At 47.5% G+C, this 9,815-nt stretch overlaps 1 protein-coding gene across 1 annotated transcript in view; it reads left to right on the forward strand.

Moving 5' to 3' along the window:
- Positions 1-8,016, forward strand: part of Zhx2 (zinc fingers and homeoboxes 2) — a 146,867-nt gene extending 138,851 nt beyond the window's left edge. Inside the window, exon 4 of the mRNA XM_028753860.1 lies at positions 6,741-8,016. The gene's annotated coding sequence lies outside the window, so the exon portion shown is untranslated. The remainder of the gene's footprint in view (positions 1-6,740) is intronic.
- Positions 8,017-9,815: the final 1,799 nt, after the last annotated feature.

The following is a 9,815-nucleotide window of genomic DNA, read 5'->3' on the forward strand; positions in this document are numbered from 1 at the left end:
TCGTCTGAAAGCTACTAGGAGAAGACTGACTTCCAGGAAGCTAGGAGACAGGTTTCAAAGCCCACACCCACAGTGACACACTTCCTCTAATAAGGCCACACCTACCTCAACAAGGCCATGCCTCCTACAAGTCCCACTCCCTGGGCCAAGCACATTCAAATCACCACAATGCCCTACGAAACCAACACTCTCAAATAACTTGCTTTATTGGTATATTTGCTCTGTTGAGGTAGTCTAAAACTGAATCCATAAGATTGTCAAGGGATGCTTGTATGATCGACTTCTCATGAAACTCCTGTAGCTCCCCAGAAAAGGGGACTGTGTTCAGCACCGTCTGTAATCCTGCTGAGAAAGTCGGAGTCTCTGAATAAAGGGAGAGAGAGTGACAGTGGACATGACCAAAGCATGTATCATAGCAACTGTTGAGTTGCTGTAAGGCCCAGTGGGGCTCCTATAACAGAATCCCAGAATGCCTACATAACAGATTGTTTTTTCAGAATTATGAAGGCTGGAAGTTCACCGTCAAGATGTCAGAGCCACTAGCATCCAGTGAGGTTGCAAAACCAAACTACTTGGTTTACGGAAGGCCGCCTTCTCAGTCCATGCTCACGTGGACTCTCCACCGTGTGCTCACACTCCCAGAATCTTTTTCTCTGCTTACCCAGTCCTATTAGATTAGGACTTATTGTTCTATACTTAACTACCTACTTAAAAGTCTTATCTGCAAATATGGGACTATGATACACACATACAGTTCAGTCTATAACACTTAGAGAGCTTTCTGCTGCTGCTGCTGCTGCTGCTGCTGCTGCTGCTGCTGCTGCTGTTGTTGGTGTTGTTGTTGCTGTTGTTGGAATTAAATGAGATAATACATGAGAGCCCCTAGGCACTAGCACCTGGCACCTGTTCAGTAGAGACGCCTGTGAACATTTTTTCTGCCTCTCCATATGGTGAACTTGGCGCATCACTTCCTGCCTTTCCAGCTGACATTTTCTGTCAGTCTCTATTCGTGCAAACTCGTGCCATTCACTCACTGTATATCAAGCAGGGTGTGTGTGAGAGGCCTGTGACAGCAACGTGGGCTGGCATTGGCTGCTATTACCATGCCAGACACTGCTCGAGGACCTTACATGTGCTCATTCGTCCTTCACAGTAACTCTGCAGTCAGCGTGAGTTTCTTTATGTATGGCCCATGGAAAAGAAGCAAAGAAAGATGACTTACCCAAGGTCATCCAGATAGAAAGTAACTTGCAATTCAAACCCAAACCTACATAACCCAGTTGAGCTATGAGCATGTTTGGGTTGTTAATTGAGCCCATTGTGGGCTGTGCTCCCATCTTTATAAGAAAGCTAAGTAACTATAAGCTAGCCTAGGAACCAGCAACCAGCCTCCTCCATGATCTCTGTTTGTCCATCCTCGGCTGTGAACACAGTGAGTTTCTGGTGAGAGGCAATGTGGTGTGGACTAACAGGCAGGCCGGCTCTCAAGTTCCTGCCTTGACTTCCCTCAATGATGGACTGTGATCTCGAACAGTAAGCTCAAACAAACCCTTCCTCCCTTAAGTTGCTTTTGGTCAAGGGGATTTTATAGCAGCAACAGAAATGAAACTGAAATGCCACTTTAAGAATCTCCCTGATTGGACTGAGATCTGATTCCACTGGAGTTAGATTCTCTTACACCCAATTGTGCTCTGCCGGCCAATGGAAGGGAGAAGAAGCCCCACTGTACTCAGATGCCAACTGCACTTGAGCCCCCTGATCAGCCTGAGGTGGGGTTTTGCCACCCTATAGGTCTCAGCAAGTTCTCCTACCTAGAAGCCCCCCCCCAAGCCTTCCTATAAATGAGAGCTCTGGCCAGGTGAGGCAAACTGGACCCAGGTCTGGTCTGAGGTGGATTTGGAATGACAGTTTTCTAGTCCCCTTGGAAGTTGTTTAATCCCCTTTCATGTCAACTTAAGTTCTCTTCCTCAGTTCTAATTAAAGTCAGACCATTGCCCTCTGCCCCCAATAAGACAAATGACTCAGAAATGTATAGAGAGGTTTAGACACAGACAACGGAGTGACGTTGGGGGAGCCTGGGAGGTCACACTGTGGATAGAAAAGTGCAGTGTCTTCTAGAGATCTGCTGTCCTGTGAAGTGCCTATAGACCCATAGAGAGCAACCAGGTATTACATACTACAAATACTTTAATAGGGCCGATTTCATATTAAGTGTCCTTACCACCAGAAAAAAAAATAAACAGGAAGGAGGCAGTTTGGCAGGGGCCAAATATGTTTAATATTGGGTTGGGTGACGCTATCATGAACATGTGCACGTCCAAATTCACCAAATTGTGTACATCGTTATGCGAGGTTTTGATTACCAGCAAAGTGGGGGAGGATTATTGTCAGAACATAATGTTAGAATCTAGCCTCTACTCGGTCACGAGACCTGCAGCAGCCTCCTCTCTCATTTCCACAGATAGCACCAGACATCCTGCTGAGACATGGTCTCTGGGCCCCTAAATAATAGACAATCCAGTGCCAGGGGAAGTCGGAGTACATCAAAGCAGCACGTCCTTCTCTCCACAGCCTTCCATGCCTCTGCCTGGGAATCAGAGAATGGCTGCAGGCTCTTGCGATGAAACCTATCCCTTTCCTCAAAGCTCTAAGAAGAGACTCCCTCCTCTGCCACACGGGCTCTGATTGTCTCCTGGGTCCTGGGCTATCCTCAGAGTCTCCTCCATGCTTTTTCCTTTCTGTCTGTCTGTCCATGGCTATTTAAAAAAACTCTCCTAATACACCCTTTGTTCCCCCCCCCCAGTAATCTGTCTCTGTATCCTCTTGAACCCAACCCCATCCAAAACCTAATGATGACCTACAAAGGAACCACAGTTAAACTGAAAGCAGGTTTCTTCCCAACAGCAACAGAGGACCCATTATTGTGGGATAAAATGGTTAGCAGAGAGCCAGCCCTCAGTGAGTAAGCAGTACACTTGCTTAGCCTGTCTATACAAAAAATTTTCAGGTGGAAGACCAAAGCCAGGCTCCCAGGCTCTATGCTGCTGGAATCAGAATTGTGGCACATCAGTGTGACAGGCATTTTGACATGCCCTACTGCAAATCTGACACACTTTGTAATTTTTGAACTCTAGGAGTGTTGGATTCAAGGCTCCCTTTCTGCTCCCTCACTGGTGAAACAATCCCAGCCTACATAGCTGCATGGCCCTAAGATGTTTAACCTTTAGAGTCTAAGAGATATAACTGTCAGCTTCAGATAAGGGCACCGTGGCTGTATGTCCCCTCTGACCCCACAAGGAAAGCATCTTGCCTTAACAAATGTGTTGAGAGAAGGTTGCAGCTGGTTTGGATGACGACCACTACATAGACCTCCCAAAGCATCCACATGGAACTCAGCACTGTTCCGAGGAAGCTGGACCGAGTATGGTGGGGACTTTGAGAGGAAGCGGTACCAGACCCTCAGCTCCCCAGCTCCTCCTTGGAACGTGGTAGAAAAGACCAGCCATGAATGGACATCTTCAAGGCATCAGCCACAGGGGACAAGGGACTTACCTTCAGCCTCACGGTGTCACCAGTTATCACTGTATTCAGTTACCACTGAGTGGGGTAGTTTTGGAGACAGACAGACAAATAGACAGACAGACAAAATAAAAGAATATGTTATGAGAAAATATTCACCATCTCTCTGAGGTAGTGCAGTTTTTCTCTCTCAAGTCCTCGGGAGCTGGAGAGAAAGTTGTATGGTGGAAAAAAGAAAAATAGACAAAAAAAAAGAGCAGTCACATGATTCTGGATTGGTTTGGGGTTTTTTGTTTGTTTGTTTTTGTTTTGTTTTTGTTTTTTTTGTTTTTTTGTCTTAATGTTTCGTCAACATGTACAGTACTAGGGAAACAGATTTTGCCAAAGAATTAGTATTTTCACTGTGGTAAATTATCCTCAAGACAGATGTGGGAGGTGGGGAGGCTTCCTGTCTCTGGTTTATATTGAGGTTGGATTTCCTTGAGGCCTTTCCAATGGAGGCCACAAGGAACTGTGCCTAGTGACCTTGCAGTTTCCTCCAAAGCTCTGGGGGTATGGTGACCCACAGGGCATGCATGCTCTCCTGGGTGGTATGCAACCAAGCAATAAGACTCCCAAGGGAGTTAGCAAGAACCACACAGACATAGCACAGTGATAGGTTATAAAGAGAACAACCAAGGCTCCAGTGTGGGCTTTGTCGCTCCCCTGGACAGCATCTATCGCCGTAACAGCTCCACACCTGCTTCCCTTTCCACTCACTAACAAATGCCTGTTGAGTATCCCACGTGTGCACTACAGGGAGATGGTGGCTGGGGTCAGCACCAAACCCTATGGGTACCACAAATGGCCTGACTGACTCACACCAACGTACAATCCACCAGACAACTGAAAGCAGTATGTGACGGCCACACCATAAGGTATCCCAGCTGTATGACTGGGGGAGATCTCTGTGTGTGATGAGGCCAGGGGCTGGAAGCAAAGTGAGCTGGTATAGTGGAAGAGAAAAGGCATAGAGAATAATCCCCAGTTACATCCAATCTCATTCCTGTGGGGCCTGAGGCTTCGTGGAGACTGGGTCTTGTCCCCACAGCAGCATGTGAAGGCGGTACAGGGAGGAAACAGAGTGGCTCCTGAATGCCCCTCAATAACATGGAAGTAGGATCATGCCCAGTGTGCCACAGCCTCTGATCAGGAGTCTGATGCTGGCATATGCTGACGGAAGAATGACTGTTGCAGATGGCGAAGGGGACCTTGGGATCAGAACTAGCTCTGTCTACCCTGCTTCCTTCTATGTGCGCACTGTAGAACTGTGAGAAACACAGGCTCATCCACTCTTACTTTACACCTAGCAGGACTTTGTACTGGAAAGACTAGCCTATGGGGCACTTGCTGACCTGCTGACCTTTAGGTTTGGACCATGAGCGTCTGATGCCTGCAGACAGGGGTCCCATTTGTAGGCTCACTTTGACACCTCTGCCAGTTCCCACGTACTGAGCCCTCCCATGGCCACATACTCTGGGGACATCAGAGGAGAATTAGAATCCAAGAGATCTGAAGAACGCTCTCAGGGTCTGGAGCCATGCACATGTAGCTGGGATAACTGAGGAAAGAGAAAAAGAGTTGGGGAGGCGGTAGTGGACCGTGCCAGGAAACTTGGTAAGGCTGAGCAGGTTGAAAGGCCCAGAACCTCGTACCCGAGGACAGCAGGAGCTTCACCTGCTTCTGACCAGTCCCCTGTCATGTGGCCACACTCCCTACATCAGAATGTGACCTATGGTCACATAGATCAGAACAGAGTTCTCCGTGATAATGAGGTATCTAGAGGCCCTGAGAGTTCAGCCAATGAGCTTCCCTTCTCAGCCATTCCTTCCTGCAAAAGCTATTTACTCTCTGGTCCACCCTGAGGAAGTGGTATATACCCATTTCTCACGATGAACAGTCAGTATGAATAAGAATGGACTGTCTTTTTTTCATCAAGAACCACCATAGGGAGTACAGAGGAAGCCTTCCTCTACAGAGCCACTGTCTAAGTCTCCCACAGAAGGCCCCTCCATGCACCCAGACAATTGCCACTAACCTTAGGACAATTGCTGATGAGCTAAGATGGAGTTCCCATACCCCAGCCCGGGCTCCTCATCGTATGTAGGCTATGTTGTCCCATCCCCTGAGGAGTGTATCTGTGCTTCTCTCAAGCCCATCACCCAACATTGGTTCACAGGGTAAATGCAGCCAAGTGCTCCTCTGCCCAACTGAGTTCCTGCACCTCAGCAGAGGAGTGGAACTTGGAACCACAGGAGGAGCTTTGTCTTCCTTTTTCTGGGTCAGACTTTGGCCTGTCAATCAGTCCTAAGGACTTGCTCAACATTTTACCATCATTGTCATCATCCCCATTATACCCATTTTTGAAATCTTTATAAGAAAGGCTGCTAAGATGGTTCAGTTGGTAAAGGTGATTGTCAAGTCTGAGTTTGATCCCTGGAGCAGACATAGGATGGAAAAAAAGAAGCAACTCCCACAAATTGTCCTGTGTCCTCTACATCACACAGACAGACAGACAGACAGATAGACAGACACACACACACACACACACACCTTGTCAGCCTACCCCTCTAAAGTTACACCTAAATCAGGAAAAGCAAGGCAGTATCTCTTGAGACCCTGTAGGTCAGACTTTTCATGAATATAGCAGAATCCCTGACAAGAGTGACTTAATTTGAATTTTAGCCTACAGTTCAGTGGTTCAGGCCCTGGTAACTTGGGGCTGTGTTTCTAGGTCTGGGGTGTGGCATTGGGAAGGAACATGTGACTGACAGAAAGCAAAAAGAACCAGAAGCAGCCAGGGATAACATATCCTTCCTCCCCCAACCCCCCGCCCCAAGAACCCTCCCAAAGTGTCCTGCTTCTTCTTATTGGGTCCACCCCCTGCCCCAAGAACCCTCCCAAAGTGTCCTGCTTCTTCTTATTGGGCCCCACCTCCCAAAATAGCCATAGCTTCCCAAAATAATCCAGCAATTTGGGGCCAAGTGTTTAAACATAGATAGGCCATGGGGGCATTTGAGATTCAAATATAGCCCAACTTGAAGGGCATGTGTCCTTCCTTCAAACCCCATGAAGGCTTTGGAAGGAGTTCCCAACCTGCAGGAGGCCTACAAAGAAGCCTTCCACCCCAAGAAATGGCAGTCCTCTTTCTGACTTCCCTTTGGTTTGTGTCATCCCTCTAGGGCAGCTGGTCTGAACCTCTGCACTGACCAAGGAGATGCTTTGTCTTTGAAGAAAGAAGAAGGCCCCGCCCCAGCGGCTGTGGGCCACTTCACCAGCGACTCTGAGCGGAAGTGCTTCAGTGGTGCCTGGAGGCCACAGGAACTCCGGAGCTCTCAATATCCCTCCTAGAGGCTGGGTGGGAATTGTTCATAGTGCCAAAGTCCTACTACTGCGTTTTCAATGGGTTCCTGTACATAGTCTTTGCCTTTGCCCCAGCCCCGCCTCTTGCTATACTGGAACTGATTTATACAATGTGGGAATTTTGTTACCTTTTTAATCGAGGGCAACTTCCTTTTCCAGCACTTCTGTGGTAAGGCGTTTGTGTTTTTTTATCCCCAGGAAGGAGGGCTAACCACATTGCTTTTCTTTTCTCTTTCTTCTTTTCGCTTTATTAATGAGGGGGAGGGAGCATTAGCATAAGTACCAGTGTATCTACTGGATTTTAGGTAGGACGAATTTCTTCTTTAAGGTAGTTTGACATTTGGGAGATGTCTTGGTGGGAAGGGCTGAGGTTGGTCCTTCTGGCTCAAATTGGAATGGGCTCACAAGTAGCATCAAACCCTACCCCATTCCCCAGCTGCCTTTTGGGGACCCTGCCTCAGTCCCACACCATGAGGTGGGTCTGGCTTCTCAACTGCTTTGGATAATTGGGGGAACAGGTGGCTGCCCTCTTTACAGATCTTTTTAAAATACCAGCAGAAAGGGCTCCCACGTCGGATGGTGCCACCATTACTCTTGGGAAATTAAGAGAGAGAGGTCTTCCTGACTAGATGGTACCAAGGTAAACAGCTCTGCTTTTCTTTTCTCTTCTCACTGCCTTTTCTTGGTGTGGCTTTTGACAAGATTTCAGCTCAGAGCCTCACTATGGATTGATTTTTGTTGTTGTTATTGCTGTTGTTATTGTTGGTGTGGGTGTGTGTGTGCACGTGTGTGTGTGTGTGTGTGTGTGTGTGTGTGTGTGTGTTGGGCCAATTTTAGATACCTGAGTGCACTTTTTTTTTAGTTAGTCCTAGCTTTTAAAGAAAGAAAGCCAAGAGATATATCTCATGTAAATGTCGAGACATGGATTCTGTTTGCTGTCCTTGTTCCCCTCCCATGCCCCACGACCCCTTGACCCCACTTGAGTACACTGCACAAAATTAAATGCTAGGGAGTTTGAATAAAAGCAGTTTTTCTAACTTGTTGCTCATTTGTTGTAACTCAATAAAGCAAAGACTAAACGTTTTTGTAACCTTCCCTCTGTTCTCTGCTCTTCATTGGCGTCTGGCTCTTGAGACTTCATCCTGTAGTCCTGACTTGGTCACCTCCCACTGCCAAGTCATTGTGGCTGTAGGTTTTTTAAGGTTTTTTTTTTTTAAGTGTGTGAATATGTGTGCGCGCGCGCACGTGCACAAACTCACAAATAGCCATAAACCATTTTTTTAATTATCCCTTTTGTTCATATTCCTGTTACCAAAATTCAAGTCATGGTGACATCTGGCTATAAGAAAAGCTGGCCATGTAGCCAAGAATCAGCAAGAGGAGTCCTGCCCCTAAGAAGAAAGGGGAATGGATATCACAGTCAGACAATCTACCACGAGGAGATTCAGACATCTCTCACCTCAGAGTCCACCTCTCTTCCGAGTTAGATGAGCTATCACAAGTTCCTTTGCATTACATCTGGTTTAATCTGAGAATCATGACCAACGTCATCCTGAACTTAGAACATCATGACCAATGCCATCCTGAACTTAGAACATACTCAAGACTCTCCGCTGTCAAAGCCCATTCTTACCCATGATGTAAAATGTCTCTAGTGTCTAGATCAGTCTCTGACACATACACCCTTGTGGTTGCTATCCCTACTGAGGCATCACCCCCACAAGACAGCAATGCCTGTGGGTTGGCAAAGGATATGGAGATAGATAATTCTGGAGTTGATCTCAGAGAACGGTGCCTGCTTCTTGCATGCGAACAACCACTTATATAGTGGAATCCTATATACCTTGGATTGGACAGTGAGTGCACCACCAGAGTCTCTGTGTGCAAGAATCACATACAAGGAGACATGTAGAACACAGGCTCATCTGAAGGCAACTACTGGCTAACTACTCATCTTCCTTCAGAATCCAGTGTTCTGACTTCAGGACCATGGTGTACCATGTCATGCCTCCAGAATACCTCTTCCATGTGGCCACAAGTCAAGCTTGGTGAGGACAATGGCTTAGGGACATGATTAGAGGGAAAGCTCTTGAGAAAGGAAACCGGAAGGGACATTAAGAGTCAGACCTAAGCAGGGTTCCTTTGAGTGTCCGCCCAGCCAGATGAGAGGACAGGCAGCCAAGAACAACAGCTACAGGCTCACATCCAGTCACAGGGAAGAGAACAGGTGAGCTTCCACCAGAGTGAGGCTGGCCTCCATGTATCGTTCTTCCTCCTGAATCCCAGGGGTGTAAAGAGATGAAGGTGAGGTGGTTAAGAGCACACTCTGAAGGTTAAGACACCTGAAGCCAAATCTCTCTCCTGCTACTGCCTAAGTTGCCTTTCTATTGCTGTAATGAAGAAGCACCATGACCAAAGCAACTTATAGCAGCATTCAATAAGGGAGGGGGGAGGGAGAGGACAGGGAGGAGGGAGGGAAAGGAAAAGGGAGGAGGCAGGGAGGCAGGGAGAGAAGGAGGGAGGGAGGGAGGGTAGGAGAGAGAGAGGGAGAGAAATTTAGCACTGGCTGGCATAGCTGGCTCATTCTGGTCTCTGCACTGCCTTTTCTCTGTGTCACCAGCGCCTGGCCCCTCATCATTCCCATGCTGTCTAGTTCTTCCCATTAATGAGTGTCTCCAGCGAATCTCCACAGGTGGCTGCACTTCCCTCCTGCTATTTACCACCCTTGCAGTTAGGCTTGTCTCTCTCAGAAGCAATTTAAAGGAATCCTTCAAGCAAGTCCGTGGGAGCCACCATCAAATGCCTAATGTCTGCAGCAACCAGGGGAAGAGCCCTGATAATAGGAATGAATAACAAAGGTGGTTTAGCCACCTAGCAAAATGTGTCAGGCTGTG

Source organism: Grammomys surdaster, unplaced genomic scaffold (assembly GCF_004785775.1).
Source record: "Grammomys surdaster isolate TR1022 unplaced genomic scaffold, NIH_TR_1.0 125974, whole genome shotgun sequence".
Taxonomy (NCBI): domain Eukaryota; kingdom Metazoa; phylum Chordata; class Mammalia; order Rodentia; family Muridae; genus Grammomys; species Grammomys surdaster.